The sequence below is a fragment of the Thermobia domestica genome, chromosome 6 (genome assembly GCF_964235325.1).
Source record: "Thermobia domestica chromosome 6, izTheDome1.hap1.1, whole genome shotgun sequence".
NCBI lineage: Eukaryota > Metazoa > Arthropoda > Insecta > Zygentoma > Lepismatidae > Thermobia > Thermobia domestica.
The window spans coordinates 301,418,390-301,443,051 of record NC_137459.1 but is presented as its reverse complement, the minus strand read 5'-3'; the positions used below and the strand labels follow the sequence as shown (position 1 = coordinate 301,443,051).

Genomic DNA, 24,662 nt, shown 5'->3' with positions numbered 1-24,662 from the left:
CAGTTAATAATAAAAAGTCTTCAATGAGAAGCTATAATCTTTAACAGAAAATGGATAAGGAAAGTAAGAAGAAATGTAATTATTATAGCAATAATAACATCGTTAATAAGTAAGCAGTAGTTAGTATAATTATGACTTGTTTACAAACACGTATCTTGAGATCTTTTTTGAGTACTATATTTAGAAAGTTTAGAATATTTAGTTATTTTCCATATACACTGTAAAAAAATTAGCCTTCAATTTACTGACCGATTACCGTCAACTCTCGTTGCCATCCGATTACCCTAAATTTTACGGACCACCGTTTTTTTTTTCATAAAAACGGCAGACCATATATTTAGAAGCAAAATAATATTGACCGTGTTTAGAAACAAATTTGGTACCGTATATTTTACGGTAATTTACCGTAAAATTTAGGGATCGTTTTTTTTTTTAAAAAAAGCACAGGTGTGTTATTACCGTACAAGATTTACGGTAATTATCACACCGATTCGCTATCTAGAGGTCCTTGCCGGTCCAGCGTGCCCTCTTGCTAGATCCAGTAAGAATTCTTGCTGGGCAATATATATTGACCCAAGTTTCATCGAATTGCTGGAAAGTGTATCAGTACACACACTAGCTAGCAATAATTTTTCCTGAATGGATGCAACTAGAGTGCACGCTGGTCCACTGGTGTTAAAGACTACTTAACTAAAGAAAACACAAAAGTGAATGAAAGAAGCGTTGCACCTACGACGTGCATAATATCCATAATTGAATAAATGCATAAAATTGAAATTAATTCTTAGTTTGTAATATCGAACCCTTGTTCTGATATCATCTTGAACATACATTGCTTTTTCTTTTCAAAATTACCAATTTTATCATGTATTGAACAAAACACCAGAAGAGGATTCGATATTACATACAAAAAAAAAAAAAAAAAAAACTACTTCTTGAATTTTATAGCTGAGTTTTCGCACGCTTTGAAAATGTAGTTGGAACAAACATCCATGTCCTTTTAAGATATTCATAAATCGATATTCTGTTGCAGTGTTAAGACTAGCTTTATCGCATGTATTTTCGCTATGAGTACCAGTAGACTAATAGACCTCAAATATTCTAATCAGCGATTCATTCGATTAGTCGCATTATTACGGTTATTACGGTTTCAGATAACCAAGCAGGCACCCGACAACATAGCTTAGAATGGCCAGAACCATGACTAAACAAGTGTAAAACCATATGACTTCTCACAACATTGCCTACAGTATCCAGTATCCGCTATCCAAAATTAATAAATACCTGTTTGCATAATTATGTAACAGTGGCATCAATGCTCAAAAAAGAAAAAAGTCACCAAACTTCCAGAGTATCGAACTTTTGCATGTTTATTAAACGCTCAAATGTATTAACAAGACACCAGATCAGATTATAGGTACTCAGAACAAAATTAAAGATAAAAATATTTACAGAAATATTTTTCAAATCTAACAATTCATTTATCCAGAAAAAATAATGACAGCATGGGCACCCGATGAAAATGTTCTAGGGAACTCATCTCCCTGGTTACTATATACCCTATTACATTTGATATTTTTTATTTGTATTAAGAAATTTAATACGTTTTCGTTAACTAGGGGAGCGACCCCCTGCCCCTCCTTCGGGCACACATGAGTGACAGTATACTTTTATTTCTGTAACATGAAAAATTCCAGTTGATGCAACACAATTTATGGAATGCTGTACTAAGTACGGTAAACTACGAAGCACTTTTCCTATTTTTTTCTTTTTTTTTTAAAAAAAAAGAAGAAAGAATTTCAACATTGTGATTCTAATTCTAGCTTCACCACCACTCGTAGTTGGCTACATTATCATAAGACGTTAGTTTATACATCCAGCAGCTTCTTTAGTTCACTGAGAGTCAGCTTTGCTGGGTTCTTAGACTGTAGGAACTTTACCCATGTTACAAGTAACTGTTGTCCTCTTGACCTGATTTACAGTCGTGAAATTTAAAACCGAAAGTTATAATAGAAGAAATTGTTTTACAACTATAAATTTTGGTATTTATTTTTTGTACGACCTTGTACTTAGTGAGAAATTCTAATTTGTAGTTGTGAAAGTTGTGAATATTTGAAAGAATGTGAATAAATATTTTTATAGCCTTGTAAATAATAAATAAAGTAAATATTTTAAGTAAACGCTTTTGTAATTTTCTTTAAAAAGATTCTAAAGTGACGGCTTTTTTGATGTCCCTATTCAAATTACCCGTCCCGAAAACAGGTTCGGATTCATTTTAACCAATTTGAAAATTCTTATTACCAAGACTTCTTCATTAACTTGATTGTTATTACCTACGATTACAACTAGCATGTTCGAAAACGTATATGTGTGTCACCTTACGAAAAGACAAGCAAGCTGCTAGTTCGCTACTGCCAGGACAATGAATGGAAGCTGTCACTGATTATTGGCAACGAAAGATTCAGTTGTTAGTGCAGCATATTTTTTTAAAAAATAAACTAAACATGTAAACTTGTACTCGAGCATCTCATTTTAATTGGTTCGATGTGATTTATTGATTTATACATATATAATGTGTTTGACATATATATATTATTTTTAAAGGAAGAAAATCAATCAACATTCTGGACTATATTTATTAACTGAGTAATGTAGTCTTAGAATTGGTGTAATAAAGATCTTAATGACAGCGACGACGACTTCTATATAACTTTGGAGAGGCGTTGAAATATGTGTAGTTCCTTGTCACAAATTCGAATAAAGATATCTACATCCAGGGAGGCCGATCCCCAAGATCAGCGCGCATGGTTAATGACGATATAATTCAGTTTCACTTTTATATCAGTAAGTAGCTGTAACAAAGCATCAATTTTCATATCTACTAATAGGATGTTTTAGTACATGTTCTAGAAAAGTTTACACGGGTTTCTACATGCCATTTTGTTTACCTCAATATTATCAATGGAATGATATATGTCTCGTCATTGGAAGACTGTTAGGACTACGCGTATCATTCTTGGAAATATGTGTGTCAGTGTTAAGAGAAATCAAGCAACAAAAGGTACAATCCGATTGTTAACAGTTAATACAGGGTGTCCGAGAAGTCCTTCCCTGATTACAGAAATTGATAACTCAGGCTAGAAATAAGATAGAAATATGAAACTAGTGTTGAATTGTTTACAAACTATAAAAGTTTTTGTCTGTGTTAGGTTTGTTCTGTTTTACCAAGTCTCAATTTTGTTTATTTTAGGTTTGTAGTACGTAAGTAAGAAGCCCAAGAAGCCATGCCAACCAACCAGGAGAAGGCACAGTGTGTCCTGTGGTACCATGAGACACGATCACCAACCACGGTGCAGAGACAGTTCCAGACAACATTTGGGAGGACTCCACCTGATGTCAAGAGCATTAAAGCCTGGTATGAGAAGTTCAAGAACACAGGGTCGGTTGCTGACCTTCCGAGGTCTGGTCGACCAAGAACCTCAGCAGACACGGTGGAGGCTGTTCGGCAGTCTTTTCTGAGAAGTCCTAAGAAATCGGCGCGCAGGGCCTCACGTGAATTACAGATGCCAAAAAGCTCTATCCATGACATTTTACACAAACGTTTATTGTTTCGTGCTTACAAAGTGCAACTCGTTCAGGCCTTGTTGCCCGACGACGGTACACGTCGATATGAGTTTGCGGTCGAAATGCTATCACGTATTGCGGACGATAATGGTTATCTCAGACGAATTGACTTTTCCGACGAAGCGACATTCTTTGTCAGTGGAGTAGTGAATCGCCATAATGTACGCATTTCGGGTTCAGAACTCCCCAGGGAGGTCAGGGAGTTCACCAGAGGCAGTCCAAAGGTGAATGTTTGGTGCGCGTTATTGCACGATCGAATTATCGGGTCATTCTTCTTCGCTGAGGATACCATAACATCTGCAGTGTACCTGGATATGTTGCAGCTGTATGCTGTTCCTCAGCTGCTTCAGTATCGCCCCGATGTCGTTTTTCAGCAAGACGGTGCACCACCTCATTGGGGTTTGGACGTCCGTGCCTATCTCGATAGGACATTTCCTGGGCGATGGATTGGTCGTGATGGACCAACAGCTTGGCCTCCACGCTCTCCTGACATAACCCCATTAGACTTCTTTTTATGGGGTTATGTCAAGGATGAGGTCTACCGAACACGTGTACCAGATCTTGAAATCCTGCAGCAACGAATAACCACAGTCGTTGCATCGATCCCTCCAGTGATGTTCGCTAATGTGTGGATGGAAATTGAATATCGCCTAGATGTGCTACGTGCTACCAAGGGTGCTCATGTGGAAGTGTACTGATGTGACCAAAACTTTTATAGTTTGTAAACAATTCAACACTAGTTTCATATTTCTATCTTATTTCTAGCCTGAGTTATCAATTTCTGTAATCAGGGAAGGACTTCTCGGACACCCTGTATTTTTCACTTTAGGAATCTGTTATCAAGATCACAAAATTATTTTATGCGCTAAGCATACAAGTTACAAAACACTAGTTGCTAATGTGTATTTACTAATAGATGAAAAGTTAACTCAATTATACTAATTTTCCTTTTATATCAACTAATCTTGGATCATATTTAATCCACATTAAACGTATTAACTACATAAAGAGAAACTTGCTCTGAAAACACTGGTCAACAGTGAAAATGCTTCGGAGATAAAACAAATCAATTCTTACTAATTTTAGGGTGCTGATAACGAATATGAAATTAGTTTTTGAAGGTTGGTTCGGGTTTCAAAGAAATACGTTATCATCCGATGTGCTCTGCTGGGCAAATTAAGGGTTCGTAGCAACAGAAGCTGTCTCCTTATTTCAATAAACTTCCATTGTTTGACGGTTAGTTTCATTGCTACCCTCAGGGACATACGCAGGGGTGGGTCCTGTTGGTCTTGACACCCCGACTTGTTTGTAAATTTAGTCTAATTTCAGGTTAAATTTTACAAATTTTAATATAATTTAGCTTCAAATTGTATTTGGACCCCCGAAAAGCTTAGGGCCCCTCCCGAAATAAATTCCTGTGCAGTCTCTGGCTATTCATATTGCTCGCACTTCATCGCTGACAAAGAAATATCAACCACTTCACGGTTTAGTTTGTATTGAAGAGTTTGACAGAGAAAACATGTTGTGTAACGTTATTTTGTAGTTACAATTTGCCATCTCGGACGTAGTGGTGGTGGTATATTGGGCGGGCGGGTGGGTGCTGCTATTATTATTATTATTATTATTATTATTATTATTATTATTATTATTATTAATCTTTCTATGACTATACTAAGCAGAAACATGTCGCGTAAATGTGTTTGCAGTGAAGAGCAAATTGTTGTTTTTAACGAAGTGAAGCGAAAAGTAGTATTTCGCTCCTATCATAAAGAAAGCCTATCACTTGTACTTTGGCTGCAAAGTGGAAGATGTGGACAAGAACTGAGCACCACATATATGTTGTAATACTTGTTCTACAAATTTGCGGGACTGGCTACACGGAAAAAGGCCATGCGTACCATTTGCAGTTCCAATGATATGGAGAGAACCGACAGATCATACTTCAAACTGCTATTTTTGCATAGTTTTTCCAATTAAAGGTATATCAAAAAAAAAAAAGTGGACTGCTACTTATTCAATTCAAATATTGCTTGAAATGTTCATCACTGAGCCACACTCTGAAGAACTAAAGGTTCCACAACTTCTCGTACCTTACTCCAGTGTTTTACTCGATAAGGAACAAAAGGTGAACAATGTTGACCCACATTGTCAAATTCTGCTGCAGATTCATCGTCTTCTAACGATCCTAACCTCACAAAACCAAAATATCATTATCTATTCACTATATGATACTCAACCTGAATTAAATTACCTGGGGTTTACAAAAAGTGGCGCAGAACTGCTGGCATCCAAACTCAAGAAGTGGGGTGCTTATTCTGAAGATCTAAAAGTGTTCGTGTTTTGAACAGGTCAGAATCTCCAAACAGTATTTTCAGTGGAAAGTGACATATTACGTTGTAACTATGAAGGCATAACTGGTCTTATGAGTAAACTTAACATAGACGATAATCTCAATGAATGGCGGCTATTCATAGACGCATCAAAACATTCTTCAAATATATTCTGCGTAAACTTCCACAAATTGCTGAATCTAAAACCAGGTATGAATCCTTATTGGCACTCAAATTCGCCTCCTCAATTCAACTCCTCAATGATCCTGAATTTGATGCAGTGTTAGAAAATGAAGAGAGGATTGCATGAGATTCTTTCCGAAAAGTGGTGACGAATGTTTTGGAAAACGAGCGGTCTCAGAACTATAAGAAAGTAGAGTTGCACCTAATACCTTCTACCAAGCAATAGGATGTAATGTATCACTAAAAATACATATGTTGCACTCCCACATAGATTTCTTCCCAGAAAATTGCGGAGCAGTCATTGATGAACATGGGAAACATTTCTACCAAGTTATATTTATGATGGAGAAACGATATCAGGGCTACTGGAGCAACTCTGCTCTTGCCGATTGTTGTTGGACGGAAAATTCCCAAATTTGCCCTAATTTCCCCTTTTCTCGTACAACACACACACACACATATTATCATGATATCATTTGAAAGCTTGTTTTATTCTGAAGAGAATGACGTATAAGTCATCATACTTAAATAAATAATAGGGCCGCGGTGGCTCAGTGGTGGAGCGTTCACCTCTGGTGCTTGGGGTCCCGGGTTCGATCCCAGTCCCCGCCAAGTGAACTTTGTGGTGGACAAACACCGTGTGCGTGAGTTTCCTCGGGTTTCTCCCGTTTCCTCCCACTTTCTTCATTCTACCATTTTTTCATTACTCATCATCACCGTCTCCTTTAGCCTTACCGCCATAACCGTTGGACGTAAAACTCAGATTTCATTTCATTTCAAATAAATAATACTGTTCGGATTAATTTGATTTTATAGTTATCTCACTTTCTTCCTATATGAAATTTGGTATTGTCTAGCAGAACTGAGAAATATTTTTCCGTCACAACTATTGTAGCTATTACAATGAAACTTGGCACATATATTATTTATAAACAATAGTAGTTTTAAAGGTATATTATATTTGGGTGCCTTTAATTGGGGCCGTACCAGGGGGTGCTACATTTGAACAAAGGTACTTTTGGACGGGAAATTCCCAATTTTACCTTGAATTTCCTTCTTCTTATACATCATGTACACATGCGCATAGTACCATTTGCAAGCTTGGTTTATTCTGAAGTGAATGGCATATGAACCAAGATAATCGGATGAACAGAATTGAAGCAATAGCTACTTAAGTGAAAGACCAAATAGGCTTGTTGGCTATCCAATAATTACAACAAATATTAGTCTTTTCGGGATCGATTCCCAGTGAGAGGGCATTAAAATTCAAATGTGTTACGTCACGTCTCATATAACCTAAGTACAGCAATGGGATACTAAACTCCAAAAACCAACATTAGTAAACATTCATTTTGAAACATAATTGCGAATTTATAAAAGTAACACACGTTAAAATTAAAATACCCTTTTCCGCTCTTTCATAAATTCTCCTTCCTCTTCTTCTATGTAATACTGTGGGACGATGATTCAAGAATGCATCTAAAGTAAAATAATAGTTCGGTGACTTATCCATTGGCAGATTTGTCCATTGGCAGATTTGGTAATTGGCGGATTTGTCAATTGGTAGATTTGTCCATTTTCACAATTGGCGCATTTGGTAATTGGCAGATTTGGTAATTGGCAGATTTGGTAATTGGCGGATTTGTCAATTGGCTGATTTGTCCATTCTCACGATTGGCACATTTGGTCATTTTCGCGTTTGGCGCATTTGGTAATTGGCAGATTTGGTAATTGGCAGATATGGTAGTTGGCAGATTTGGTAATTGGCAGATTTGTCAATTGGCTGATTTGTCCATTTTCGCAATTGGCGCATTTGGTCATTTTTGCGTTTGGCGCATTTGGTAATTGGCAGATTTGTCCATTTTCACAATTGGCGCATTTGGTCATTTTCGCGTTTGGCGCATTTGGTAATTGGCAGATTTGTCCATTGGCGGATTTGTCAATTGGCAGATTTGTCCATTTTCACGATTGGCGCATTTGGTCATTGGCAGATTTGTCCTAGGCCCAGATATCAAAGTGTTGTAAATGGTAATATAGTCTTCATGTCTATTCGAAACTATACACGTTAATTGAACGTGATACTTATCAAAACACGTTTTCGAAATGAGGTTCTTTGAAAAAAGTCAAATTTTCAACTCCTTGTAACTTTATTTCTCCTTCCTCGAAATACGCCATATAATGACCGTAGTATTCATTACTGTTGTAGAAACTTCCGAAATTTGTGATACTATAGCATCCTTAGTTTTAGTTTTACATGTTGATTACATATATATATATATATATATATATATATATATATATATATATATATATATATATATATATATATATATGGAGTGTTCTAAAAGTGGCACCCACGGACCACAGAGGACTACTCTACAAGTCAAAATAAAGCGAAAAATATACAAAATTGTATACCTTTCAGGTCCTTGTCTAGAGACGCGAATTGCAGTATGTGGCAACGTCGCAGGTAAAGAACCATAGACTAGATCTACCAATCCATCAAATAGTTACATCGATTCTTTCCACATGGAAGTTAAAATACGATAGGAGCTAACTCTAGCATTACTTGTTCGCGTAACAATCGACGTAACTGCTTGATGGATTCGAGGAGCAATGCTAATGGTTCCAAATTAATCTGCGACGTTGCCAAATGGTGAAATATTGATTCCTCATAGCGGCTGACGGAGGCACCGGAGGGTATACTATTATGTAGCATTTTCACTTTATTTTAACTGAAGAATAGGGCTCTGTTTTCCATGGGCGCCTTTTTTTCAAAACACCCGATATATATAATCTACATGTAAAACTAAAACTTACGATGCCACACCTGTCGTGCAGTGTTGCAAACTAAGGACCCCATGGTTTCACAATCTTTGGAAGGTTCTACAATTTTTATTTTCGTCATTAGTTTTGTGTAAAAACAGTAAATTTTTATAATCGATTTTCCAACACCTTTAATTTTATGAATTGAATTATACGATAATTTTCACAAATCACGACCATTCACATTACTTAGTAGTGAACATTGTCATTTTTAAGTTTAGTTTTAATCGATTAATTTTGAAACAATTTTAATTTCAATAGTTACTTTTTTTCTGAGATTAAGTTTTAAATTATATCAATTGCTTTTCTCATACCCTTAATTTTTAATTTTAATCCGTTAAGTTTTTCGTTAATTTTTCCAACTATGAGTTTAGAAAAGCTGCTGGACATCACAGTAGATATATTCACACCGACTATATATGATTCGCTCTCTGTTGAGGTGCTGGGTGGCAGTATGCTGCTTCGAGTCAACGGAAAAATGGCAGTTATTGATGATGTTGTTGTCTTCTCGAAAGTAAGAGAGAAAATACACTGAAATTCAAATTTATTGTGTGACATAACCAGCTTAAAGGGGAGAAACATTCCTTTCAAACAATACTGAAGTGTTAATTGATGCTGTAGATAATTCCGGTAAGGCTCTCTTCCTATCACTACGTGGTTCAGAAGGAACATAAACTTGGCAATGTTACGTTATAAACTAATGTAAATAAATCAATAAATACCCTATAAATGCACTATTGACCTTAGTTCCACTTCCTCAAATATCAGCAACCACGCATTACCATTCACTCCGAGCCTTTCAACAGCAGGTTATCTTCCAGAAAATTTTATTCAGAGGGGCAAAATCAAAATACAAGACTGCTGCACTGGGACATTACTTGGTATTTGCTAAAGCGCATGTTCTGTAGAATGATATGTAATCACAATTTGTCTTAGCTCTGACCTCCGGGTAACAAAGCTCCTCCAGAAGTGTCTGAAAGGAACACTGTTTATCAGCTGGACCAATAGTGTAGCATTATGATTGACACTATGTCGGGTGTGGAAGATAGTGAGTGGTTAACGTCGGCGACAACAAAAAGCGTCTTATGACAACTTCGAAGATCGTTGTCCCAGAAGACCTGCTTCATCTTGCCTCTTGCTGTTACACAGACGTCTGTCAAAGATGTGTGCCAGAAATCGCTTTAAAATGTTTAACTATGTGAGCGTACTACGTGGAGCACAGCTGAAGCAATTAAAGCATAATTGATTGTTGTGTCTGATCAAGCATGATTGCACTTTTTACCTCCACTACTTTTAGGAATGTTATTTTCTATATGAAAATTTGTCATTTCATTCCTAGTTGTTTCTTTCATTACAACTGGAGACTCCAAATAACACGTAAATACATAAGATCGAAAGCAATGGAAAGAGTCCAATTTAAATACGTCGTAACAAAGTTTTAGTAAAGGAATCATTTAAAAAAAATCAAAACCTAACTCTCTCATTAGCCGTGAAGTAAACAGGACTTTGGTATAATTTTAAAGCTCTTAATACGACCAATAAATGCAATAGCGAAATATGTAACAGTAGTTTATATTAACTGAGATTTACACTTAAAATATTGAAACATATGATAAAAATGATAGTTTTTCCATTTTCTCTTAATATATCTCAAAACACATTACTGGTATGGATAAAACACCCCATTTTAGTAATGAAGTTTGAAATTAATTATCTTGAATTGGGCACAAACATGACATTTCTACTTCTACTTTGTGTAAAGTTAAAGTTCAAAAGATTCTAGCAGTGGCCATATTGATACTGGCACATCTCTTAAATCAACAATTGGATTCTTTGGGACTTTTGTGAACAAAACCTCTAAAGTAGTACTACATAGTCCAGCACTTTTTTTTAATGCCTAGGTTACCACCCGCAAATACGCCTAATTTCTTTATATTGAAATAAATTGAAATTTAATGTCTTACAGTTACGTTGATGTAATCGAAATATACGACTGATGTGTGTCACTTTCAAGGAAAGAAAAAGAAACTACACTTCACTACTTGGTTAACCAAAGTAATCATCGGCTGCAGCCACACACTTCTGTCATTGTTCAGTGAATGATTTCAATGACGAAAGATTCCGGAATCTGCAATGTGAAAAATTCCTTAGGGAAGTTATGCCCGTCATTAGAGAAATTCTTTCCTGCCAAAACTTGATTGACCTACCGGGAGAGGTGGTAGTTGACCGGAAAGACGTCAGAATATGGTGGATGTAGAAAGGCTTCATACTGCTACTCATGAAGTCTGTACCGTCCTTTGAACGATATCCATGCGTTCACTGCCATGTAACATGAAACCACCATATATGTCGACCATTGTTGGACGCTTGCGGACAAGTTTGTGATGCATTTCATAGCGTTCAGCATTGTAATAACCCTCAGTGGCAGTTTCTCCTCCACGGAGAGAGTGGCAGTTTCTCCTCCACACCTCATCACAAATCACACCAGCAACACTTTATAAGGGTAGAAAGATGGTTTTGAAAATCATTCTGGGCATTGATCACGGTTCAACAACTCTCTTGGGCGATTTTTTTTTTTTTTTTTTTTTTTTAATCATTAGAAGTGATGATTTGATGCAAGAAATGTTCCTATTTCTTCCGTACACTCAGCGAATTGCACACATCCAGACGACAATCCCTGCTCGCCGCCGAACTTTTTCCCTTACCGATTACGCAGAAGCTGAACAACAGTAATATAGTGTATGCCTAATTTGTCTGTAATTGAACACTTTTTAGTAGGTTGCTTCCAACGGTGATACTGAGGAGCTCTCACAACATGCTGTTCTTCGATAGTCGTGGAACTCATTTTCCAATGCTACAGACACAAAATTTTACAAACCAGCGGTGTACCACTCCTGATCCAAATGCACTGTTCATTTTATTCGCGGCTAGATGAGCACAATATTCCAGTGTGAACTCTTACAGGGAAGTCATTCACAAATGTGTGTGGTCTATAGTGCACTTTTGCACGACCCTTTTCAACAACACACGGCTTCCTTTCTAGGTTCGTAGGCACCTCAATCTGTTTATTGTACGGAGTTTGTGACATTGCATGCGTGGCCTCAGTCTATCCATTGGTAGCATTACAAGGATTGGTTGCCCACCAGACACCAAAGAGGTAATTTCAATCACATTAACCAAATACTGTGACGGTAGAGGAGAGAAATAATAAATGCTGATAAATAATGGCGAAGCCTTTCTCCTTAGTCAACTGCAGTGGTTCTCAGCCGATGTGTCGCGAAATTTTAGAATTTAAAAGTCATGAAGAATTTAATAATAATTAGTTAAAATCGAGACAGACTGTACCAGTCAACAACTCCAGCAGTAGAAATAATGCTCAGTGCTATATAGAGTCATTATAAGAACTAATTGGTTTCACTATTATAACATATATTATTATTTTATTATTTATAATAAAATATCAAACAAGTTCGTCGCGATGTCCTGAACTTTCGGTAAAGTGCATCGTCAGTCAAAAAAGGTTGAGAACCTCTGGTCTAGTGGCTAGAATGCATGCCGTTCGTGCGAGAGGTCCGGGTTCCATTCCCGGTGAAAGAGCACAGAAAGCACTACAGTGATTCAGATCCCACTTTAAACTGTACGTTTCGTCCTATATAGTTTCGCTACTGACCAGAGTTCGGATTCAACCTGAAACTGTAGATCTAAGTCTTATATAGTTTCGGCGTTGGAAAAAGACGCTCAACTGCAATCAACCGACAAAACGTAAATACAAACAAATAAATCAATCAAATTGTTGGCGAAATAATTTTGGTAGTTTACCTAATAAATATTAAATTTTTTGTGAGACCCAATTTTAGCCGTTCATTTGAAAGGTCACATTTTTCTTCGAGAATATTTCAGCACTACAGACCGATTCAATTAACCTTAAAGAAACAGAAAGAACGAACGCACTTATTCGGTATTCTCACTTACTGGCATAAAAATCATCTTAATCTTTTAATGCAATACCTTTGTCATATCCGTCTATATCATGGAATATGTTATTTTGTAACCAAAGGCATCCATCACACCTTCCGATACCATTTTCTCTCTTGCATGTATTTTGATCTTACATATATTTCAGACAAATGGAGATCATAAAAGGCTTAGGACTGACAAACAGATATTTTGCTTCTTTACAAAGCCCAGATTCTCCGATTTAATCCATACGGAAATTTATAATTCTATTTGCTGTAGATTTTAACGCCCCTTCAAATGTTACCTCCTGCCAACCAATGAACTCACAAACTCAGAAATAATATGTATTGAAAGCCTGGATGTTGATTTCAATTTAAAAGCTATCCTTCAATAGTATATTATCTATTCACTTTTCAACATTCTCTACCCATCTTAAACGGGGCCGCGGTGGCTCAGTGGTAGAGCGTTCACCTCTGGTGCTAGGGGTCCCGGGTTCGATCCCAGCCCCCGCCAAGTGAACTTTGTGGTGGACAAACACCGTGTGCGTGGGTTTTCTCGGGGCTCTCCCGTTTCCTCCCACTTTCTTCATTCCACCATTTCATTCATCACTCATCATCACCGTCTCCTTTAGCCTAACCGGCATAACCATGGGACGTAAAACTCAAAGATTTCATTTCATTTTTTTCTACCCATCTTAATTTAACAACTATGTTCTTTGGTTCCACTGTTATTATGAGCAAGTTCATATTCATCATCGCTTAAAAAAAAAAAGTGCCGGTGAGCTTTTTAATTCTTTCCATTTAGAACCCAACCATTGATAATTCGTACCAACAATCATCTCCAAACTCATGTTCATTGTTATTATTATTATTATTTAACCAACTGGACATTTATATTTTTACTGGCATGAAGACATAAATCACAATTTCTGTTTCTAGATACTAGCAATTTCATTAGTCTGTTTAATTTTCAACTACTAATCTATGATTTATAATTCAATATTCTTCAGTTTCTTGTAGAATCAATTGTACCTTGCTCACCTTGCCCTTCCTTTAACTGCTATTAGTCATAATCATGAAGACAGTCGACAAAACTAGAAGATATTTTCATTACACCTACTCAAACCACTTGATCCCCGCTAGCTTGCATACAAGTACTAGATCAGCAGTAAGATTTACTGACTCATTTAATACCCTAAAGATAACAGCATAATATTCTGAGATTTATGTGCTGAAATTACCGTAAATACTTTACTTTTTGACAATTATAATTCACAGACAAGTATGAACATAGTAGTACTATGACCAGTAGTATGTCATAGTTCTTTGAATATAGCAGGATCCATATGGCAACATTGGTTGAACACAGTTGTTTGGGTTTAAGTGGCTCTTCAATATTTAACTGTATCAGGTGGATTTTTGTTTTATAGAAGAGATTTAATGATGCTGAATGATGTATGAATGTTCAGTGAGTAACACTAAGAAGCTGTGTGCTTGAACGTGAAATAACAGAATGAATATATTAAAGAAAGTGTAAGTGCCTGACTGGATGAAGCTATAAACAAGGTAGGGCCACCTTCGTGTTCTTTGTATGGATAACTTTTCACATTAGTTGTGTGGGACTGCAAACCACTTTACAAAATAGAGTTAAGATATTTGTAGGCCTAAAGGGAAGTGAAGTGTTGCATGATGAAGCCCATTTTGATGCAATCTGAGTAAAATTGAATCACCTCTCCGGTTGCCATTAATCACTATTGCAAATCAGCAGCAAAAAGTGTAGCAAACTCGCTTTCTGAAAAAGTCGAAACAGTGGTACCAGTGCGCTAAACAAAATTTACTCATGCAATTCTGTGAAAAGGTTCGATCAGTGTAAATACTTTAAAATGCAATCAGATAAATGCCATTGCCCTGTGTGTGGGAATCAGGTGGGGAAAAGTGAAGGTGAATTAAATTGTAAAGGTAAATGTAACGATTGGTTTCATAAAAACTGTGTCAAAATATCGAAGGGAGAATATGACAAATTGCTCAAAGACTCTCGTGCTCGCTGGAGTTGTGGCCGGGAAGACTGCGATATGAGAGGTAGCTTAAAAAACCAGTCTCTGCAAATCAAAGAACAGTTGGATGCATTAAGGAAAGAGTTCTCAGATAATTTCAATAAACTATCTAAAAACTACAGCAAACTGGAAACGAAATTGGACTCAGTGGTTAAGGAAAATGAAGACATACGGAAAGCAATGCAATTCAAAGACGCTGTCTTCGAAGAACTCAGGAAAGACATAAAAGAACTGAAGAATGGAATTAATGAGTGTTCAAATAATAGTGCAAGTAAGAAAAAATTGGAAGAGTAGAACCAATACCAAAGAAGGAACAACCTTGAGATTCATGGTGTCCCAGAAGATGGTGAAAATCTTTATACGACCATAAGCAATCTTGGCAAAGCATTGGGGGTAACGATAACAGAACAGGACTTAGATATAGTGCATCGTATTCCAACTCGAAAAGAAGAATTCGAAAAGCCTATCATTGTACGTTTTGTTAACAGGTGGAAGAAAGAAGCGGTGCTAGCAGCGAGGAAATCCAAACCAAACTTAACAAGTGCAGATATTGGCATTAAGAAGGCCCCAAAAAAGATATATATTAATGAACATCTTACAGCGTGCAACAAAACTCTGCACAAGAAGGCAAGGGACCTCCGACCTGAGGTCAAATACGTGTGGGTGAAGGACTGTAAAGTGTACGTGAGACAACATGAAAATTCCCCCGCGGTGTGGATAAGGGATGATGATGATATTAAAAAGTTCCGCAATTGAAAACCATGTTAAGTAACCACGTTATAGTTTAAGGCAGTTTATGGATTACAATTTAGATAATGATACTTCAACATTTAGAATAAACATAAGTGAAAACACTTTTGACAGTATAGATGATTATGTAAATGTCCAGTTAAGCTTACATTCGAAAACAAAGAAATTTTCTATATTGTATATCAACGCGAGAAGTATAAGAAACAAATGGGATGAAATTGAATTGTTGTTGTTAAGAATACCCAAAATTGATGTTATCGTTATTGTCGAAACATGGCTATATTCTGGAGAAAGTGATTATTATAATATTCAGAATTATACAGGCTTTCATGTGAATCGAAATTGTAAAAGAGGGGGTGGAGTTGCTATTTATCTCCAAAACGATTGGACTGGTAGTATTGTAAAATCAATTAATAACATTCATAATATTCTTGCTATTCAACTCTGTGTAGGTTCCAAATTAATTACATTGGTAGGCGTTTATAATCCACACAGAAGTAATATTGAAAACCTTTTAGGAGACCTTGAAGAAATAACTCATTGTTTTAGTAACAGTATAATGTACATATTAGGTGATTTAAATGTCGATACATTAAAACCAAAAGAGAACGAAACTATATATTATAATTTGTTTATTAATTCAAATGGTTTATGTCAGGCTAATGTAAAATACCCAACAAGGGTTACTGATAAAAGTGAATCTTTACTTGACCATGTCATTATTAACAAACTGGAACATGAGGTGCAAATTAATAATATAGCAATAGATCTTAGCGATCATAATATCTTAATTATGAACACTAGCTTAACTCAGGTCCAGTCTTCAGCGACTAAGCTAGAGTTTCAAAACAGTTGTGCTAAAATTGATTTTAAGAAAGCAAATGATTATTTTTTAAGAAATGAGTTAACTTTTCATGGGAATAACATCGATGCATGCTATAATCAATTAATTTCGTATATAAATGTTGGAATTCAAAAAGCTACAATTAATCGCAAAAATATTGTTAAAACTCGTAAGTATTACAAAAATAGTTGGATGACTGAACATTTATTATCACTAATACGTAGAAGAGATAAATATTTTGTTCTTACAAAAAAATATCCTGGAAATAATTTCATACGCGAAGAGAACAAGAACGTGAGAAATTTAGTTACGAAAGAGAAACGAAATCTAAAAAATGCGTTTTATCACGAACAAATTATGAATAATATAAATGACCCTCGAAAATTTTGGTTAGTAGTTAATGAGATTTAACAAACACGACCCAGCATAAAAAATCAGAAGTGGCTAAATTACGTGTTGGTGAAATAAAAATAGTTGACCAAGAAGTACCTAACGCACTAAATAAATATTTCACAAATGTAGGAATAGACTTGGTATCTCAAATCTCTAAAGTACATGACCAAGAGTACGGTAATCAAAGCAGAGTTAATTCGTTTTACTTCGAGCCTGTGACTGCTGATGAAGTTTTAGCTGTTATTAACTCACTAAAGATGAAAAGAAATACGGTAAAAGATAATCTTACCAACGAAATTTTTAAAAAATGTAAAAATACATTAAAGTACTGTTTAGCTGATTTCATTAATCTTTCTTTTGAGCTTGGTTCATTTCCGGCTTTGTGTAAAGTAGCAAAAGTTGTACCAGTTTTTAAAGGGGGTGATAAATTACAACCAGGTAACTACAGACCTATTTCCATTCTAAACTGTATGTCAAAAATAATAGAAAAGTGTGTATACAATAAGGTAATTAGGTATCTGGAGTCGTTTAACTTTTTTACGAACACCAATATGGATTCAGGAAAAAGTGCAGTACATTAAATGCAACTGTTGATTTAGTAATTGAAGTAGAAGAGGCTTTAGACAACAATAAACTAGCAGCAGGGTTATTTATTGACTTAAAAAAGGCCTTCGATACAGCTGACCATGCAATCTTGCTTAAAAAATTGGAAAAAACTGGAATAAGAGGAGTGACTCTGAAATGGTTTAAAAGTTACCTGAACAATAGAACACAATATGTTTATGTTAATGGTCAAAAGAGCATTGCATTACCAGTTCTTCATGGTGTGCCACAAGGGTCAGTTTTAGGTCCACTATTATTTTTGATTTATATAAATGACATAAAGGAGTTAAACCTCAATGGTAAAGTTGCTTTATTTGCAGATGACAAAACAATACTTTATGTTGAAAACTCTGTCCAAGAACTATTGTGTAATATAAAATACGATTTAAACATTTTAAGGCGGTGGCTTTGCGAAAACAAATTGGTGCTTAATCCCTCCAAAACAGTGTTTCTAGTGTTTCATAAGCCTTCATTTAAAACACGGATCCCTGACAAACTACAGGTAGATGAATTGACTATACTCAGAGCACGTACTGTAAAATACTTAGGTCTGGTACTGGATGAAAATATGAAATGGGACAAACATATATTAATGTTAACACAGAAGATATCACCAGTTGTGGGAGTTCTCAGTCGTTTACGTAATATCGTACCAAATTCAAGTGTTAGAGCAGTATACTATTCACTCATTCAATCCCACCTATCTTACTTATCGGTAATCTGGCAGAATGGTAGGCAATCAGATATAAAGAGATTAGCAATTCTCCAAAAGAAAGCAATAAAGTCAATGTATGGATAACCTCCCAGATATTCCAGCAATAGTTTGTACATGGCCTCAGGAATATTACCACTAAATTTAATTACAAAAGTTCAAACAAGTATTTTAATCTACAAAATTATAAATTCCCAGACACACATTAATCTCAGGCTTCAAAAAAATAACGATATTCATGAATACAATACTAGACGTAGAAATGCACTACATATAAGAAGAATGAACTCAACTAACTATGGCACAAAGAGTGACAAATACAGTCTACTCAAAACGTATAACGACCTTCCAGATAAACTTAAAAATTGTTGTAGTGAGTATATATTTAAGAAACAGGTGACACAGCATTACTGGGAGCAGTTTATAGCTCATTGTAAATAACTGTCATGCTATATGATATTTCCCTAAATTTGTTGTTAATGTAAATGACATATATAATCCATAACTATAAAAGTTTCTGTTCATGTATTTCATATATTGTTATTCAAGTTAACATCTTATGCAATATTTTGAATTTCTATTATTGTTCCTGGTATTAGTAGTTACCATGTATTTCCTTTTCTTATATATATAATGTACTTTATTTCCATTATTGTTTATTTTTTTTTCTTTATTTTATTTGTCTCTTTTTAGTCTATGACAAACATATATTGTCATGTTATATTATTATTGAAGTATGTACGTATTGGATTGTACTGCCCCTTACAGCGTTTGCACACGTCCCCGGCAATGCCGGATCCGGTTCCGACAATGCCGGCGATGGAGTCGGCGGCAATGTAATCAAATGGTAGCTGGCACACGCTTTCCGACCCGGCAAAAAAAGCCGGTGGAACTCCCGGCTCCGGCAAATGCAGCCGGACTAGCCGCCGACATGTCGGTGCCGGCTCCGGCTCCGATTTTGTCGGCGGCAATGTTTTATTATGCGTAGATGCACACGCAACCGGCAAAGACGGAGCCGGCTTGTTGATAGGTTTCTTCAATCTAGCTACAGTGAGTGAGTGGCAAGGCGTTGTGTATTCTTGTTTCTTTTCCTGTATTTGGATTTTTTGTTTACTTCAGGTTTTTTGTTATTTTCTTTTTTTCACATCATATGAATATATAATGAAGAATGAAATAATAAAAATGGCTGTGAGGTACCACAGATATAGTGGCTTGCTATTTACATAAATTCTCAGCAAGGGAAATTCGGATCTTGTTTGAATTATCCAACTACGGCAACGCGTAAAGTGAGTTTCACACATGTATGTATGTATATTAATTTGTTATCTTCTACATCTGAAACTTACTTAAACGATTTAAACAAAGGGGTCGTTGGATCCGTTTTGATAGAGAATATGTCTTAGCATATATGAAGTCATAATTTTTAAAAAATCAACTTGGCGGAAATGAACAAAATGGAGATACGAAGAAATTATGAATCTAGGATAGTTGTCCAGTGCTTATCCTGTTAATTATGCAACCCAGTATGTACGGTATAAATATCCATCATAATCGTAGAAGTAGGCATTTTCAAGCATAACAAAGGTTGTAAATAAAATTAAAGTAAATAAAAACTACAACACAGCTACAGAAAGAACTGAAAATGCACAAACAGAACAAGAAAATTTCTATTCTTGTGGTTGCATACTGTTTTACCTCATAGATCATAATAAAAATATGTACTCTGTCTTGTCTGGTATTTGTTCCATAGAACGATTGTATACTGAGTGAATAGGCAGCCGCAATGTTGCCTTTGTAGAACTTATTATTATTATTATTATTATTATTATTATTATTATTATTATTATTATTATTATTATTATTATTATTATTATTTTAAATAGCTTGATCTCAGCATGTTTCAATTTTGAGAAATTTAAATAGATGTTAAAATTATGGCAACAAAAGTGAAAAAAAGAGAAAGAAACCAAAAGAAGGCCATATACCTCGTGCGCACACATCCACACACACAAAGAGCAAATATACCTTTGTGTACTAAAGAAAAGATATTTGGGGATTTAGACGTTAATGCTCCTACCTCACTTGATTGACGTAATACAATTAACCTTGTTCTTTGCATTGAGCTATTTCTCAGATATTGAACGACCCTTCCATTTATTCAAGTCAGTCTGTAATATTACACGGCTCTTGCAAAAAATCTGAACAGCGCTGAATATGATTACTAATTCGTTGTACTAAGAAATCGAACGTTTGTTTAGACATACGAAAGTAATTAGTTAAAAAAATTCGAATCATATGTACGCAGCTTTTCATATAATGTATAAAACGGACTCATGTTCTCTCCTTCACGTTCAAACTCAAACTACCTTTCGGCACCGGCATTACCGGGATGTGTGTGCAAAGCAGCGCCGGCACCGACATTGCCGGCTCTGGCTCCGGTTTTGCCGGCTGCGTGTGCAAAGCAGCCCCGGTTCCGGTTCCGGCATTGTCGGTGCCGGATCCGGCATTGCCGGGGACGTGTGCAAATACTCTTAATGTGAGCATTAGCTCGTTGGGGCCAAAAGAAAGTGAATAAATAAATAAAATATATTGAGTGCTCATAGTAACACCATTCCTTGATCACTATACATTGAGCAGGTAGAGTCCACATCAAGTAAAGGTAAATCAATCCAACACTGAATAACTGGCACGTGGCTTTGCATATATTGCAAATGTCACAGATTATATTAGAATTATATGTGCTAGACTTAAAACTGGCGACCGTTTTCAGAATGATTGGAACAAAAAGTAGCTATGAGCTCTACGAAATCAAGCATCAAATTAAGATAAGAAGATATAAACAAAATATATGAACTGTGTAGTGTTTATCAGCATCGCTTTCTTCCTCACAAAACTCATTTATATACAGTTCACATTAGTTTTGAATTCATTTATAACTAAGAATAAAACAGTAATTACTGTCAGGGTTATTACAAATGATTCATCAGGTTTTAAAGTCTTATAACTTCAAATATTTAATGTCCACCTAACCAATCAAAAGAGCATACTTTGAAGTTTTATTTATGTCATTCCAGGTTCCGGTTGTGACTCACCAGCTGGCAGGGTGATAACAGTTTGCAAAATGGCGAATAATCAACCGAAAGCATTTTGTGTGATGGGATATGTGAAGAAAGAATTAGTCACCAACATGCCTTCCGAAGACAGTACAACATACAACCACCAACCCACCAAAGTATTTTGCGATGGTATGGACAGTTTAAGGACACAGGCTGCCTCTGTAAAGGAAAAAGCTCCAGGCGACCATGTCTCGGAGGGAACAGTGAAGAGTTCGAATGTGTATGGACTGAACTTGACTACCGTATAGATTTGTGTCGTGTAACACGAGGAGCGCACATAGAACATTTGTAATATGTAAAAAAAAAAAAAAAAAAAAAAAAAAAAAAAAAAAAAAAAAAAAAAAAAAAAAACTTGAAAATGTGCTTTTTCAAACAATGTATCACTCATTGGTTTGTATGTAATACTTTGTGAAATACATTCATACAAAACCTGACGAATCATTTGTAGTAACCCTGTATATATACTTACGGTTTCACAAGTTGTGTGTCGAATAGTCTATGTCTGATGAAAGCAATGATACGCGCTACAGTGAGAAGTGTCCTCTTTCGTAGTACTCGAAATACTCCCCTCAAATATTCATTACATGAAGTTCTCTTTATGCAATTTTTTCAAGAATTAATTGAGATGGACCTTCAATCATGGACTGCAGCATTTCTTAGCGAGTTTGTGAACGATTTTCGTTTACCAAGGGTGAAAGTCATCCTGGCGCTTTGTGAGTTAATATTTTTTTTTTTTTTTTTTTTCCTACCACAGTTCTAACGCTGATTTGCGATCACAATCATATTAGACCATTCGTTGTGGACATGTTGAACACTACGCTTCGATACACCAACAAATTGGCAACTTCATTTATTATCTACCCATGGACACGTACTATACAAATGGCATTTTTTTGTTGTTCTGTAACATTGCCTTCTTGTGACTATCTGTTTCCTTATAACCGACTGTCACACTTATTCCAGTTAACTACCATATTCTTTAGCCGGTAGTTATGGATCATTTAGTCATGTATTACTAGTCAAATTCCATATATAACAACTAAACAGGCCAACATTAGTTCTTTAAGGCGTGAGTAATTATTTAGTTTCGTGTGTCTATACAGTTACTGCTTTGGTCAGATTTTGCAGTTTATTCTCAAAATTCACCTGGTTCAAGAATTCACAGCGATGATATGGATAAGTTTTGTGAGTGGTTGCAACGACATGATGATGCATTTAGCAATTCAGTACCAACGTAATACCGGTATTTTATTTGAGTGGTCATGTTAACTGAGGCAACGTTACATATTGATTAGATAGCAGTATTAGTTAGATGGAAGAAGGCTATATGTAGACCACCACGTGGAATGTGGTGCAAGAAATAGTTATTGTCCAAGCTACAATTTAGGCCAAAAGAGACAAAATACTCATCAAAATTCATGTATATAGTTCCGTCTACGGAACCACAAATGAACCATCTTGGGCTTTGGTTCATGTTATGGACTAGCACATAGGAAGGAATGGAAGGGCCATACTCTTTTTCAGAAAAGGACCAAAACGAATTTATAGATAATATAAAACTGCGTATTTAAACACGTTAAAGGGCTACTTTTACCCCAAATTGCATTCATTACAATGACACTCCGTCGACACTAGGACGACACATTTTGCAGTGATAATATACACCTACACGGACACGAAATTTCCTAACATAAGGATTGAGAGCAGAGGTCCAGTGATATTATCACTACGCTCATATACGTGAATATATGACGCACAATCACAATAATTTTAAAACATAAATGAGAAAAGTTTGAGCTTACACCACTGCTTTCCTTCTACATATACAGTGGGTAGACAAAAAAAAAAAAAAAATCTAAAACCATTTCATACACGACACGTAAATTTGACCCTCCACTGTACAAAACGTGTTGCGGTTGCCGATCGTTTTTTGTTTTCAATCTGTCATGTGGACCTTCCTCTTCCGTCAGCAGTAACCAGTTCACCTGTGAGTGTCGTGGTGTGGTAAAATGGGCGACCTGACAGACTTCCAAAGAGGCATGATCGTTGGTCCCCGTCTGGTTGGAGCTTCAGTGGCAACAGTGGCGAACATTGTGGGGATATCGAAAGGCACAGTGTCCAATGAAACAAGGGCATACACAATTCGTGGGCAAACGACGTCTGCAAAGCACAACAGTGGTCGAAAGACAATCCTGCAGATAGGGACCGGAGGACATTGTAGCAGCTAAAAAGAAGTCCACTGCAATGAAAATTACGTCTGAACTCAATTCCGGCCTGCAGAACACGGTTTTATCGAAAATAGTGCGACGGGAACTTCATAAAATGAAAATTCATGGCAGGGCCGATATCGCCAAACCCCTGGTCACAACAGTAAATGCGAAAAGGCGTATCCAGTGGTGCAAGGACCACAAGGCGTGGACTCATGAGCACTGGAAACACGTAATGTGGTCCGATGAATCGACCTTCACCTTGTTTCCAACAACCGGTCGTGTTTACATATGGAGAACACCGTCGCAGGCCTATGATACAGACTGTCTGTTCCCAACTGTAAAGCATCGGGGTGGTTCTGTTACAGTATGGGCAGTGATATCGTGGTTTTATGCAGATCCCATCATAGCTCTGCATGGAATGATGAATGCTAAGGTGTATGAGGACATTTTGGGGGACCAGGTTCTACCCATGGTCCAAATATTTCTCTCTGATTGTGATGGCATCTACCAAGATGATTTGGCATCCTGCCTCGCTGCAAAAACGGTGAAATCATGGTTTGAACAGCATGACCAGGAGGTATCACACCTCCCCTGGGTCCCACAATCACCAGATCTGAACATCATTGAGCCGTTGAGGTCTGAGTTAGAAAAGCGTGTTCGGTCTCATTACCCTCTACCAGCATCCCTTAAGGAACTGGAGCATGTTTTGGAGTAACAATGGTACAAAATTCCACACACCACGATTCAGGAGCTGTATAGATCCATTCAACGTCGAATCCAAGCTGTTTTGAACGCAAAAGGAAGCCCCACATCATACTAGGTATGATTTTCACACTTTTGCAAACGTTTTAGATTTTTTTTTTTTTTTGTTTGTCCAACCCCTGTACATTTCTAGCAGGTTAAGAAAAAAAAAACTTATGAATATTTACTGAAGTAACAAACATATTGCATTTTATTATTCGGAATACCTTTTTCAAATTTGTTTCTCAAAATACATTGACCCAGCTTTGAAACTAGACAAAATTAATCACATTCGCATTTTCCTAACATGACAACTATTA

General features: G+C 36.3%; 1 protein-coding gene across 3 annotated transcripts in view; it reads right to left on the bottom strand.

The window, feature by feature from the left end:
* Creld (Cysteine rich with EGF like domains) overlaps positions 1-24,662 on the bottom strand; it is a 365,129-nt gene that overhangs the window by 198,292 nt on the left and 142,175 nt on the right. The window lies entirely within an intron of this gene.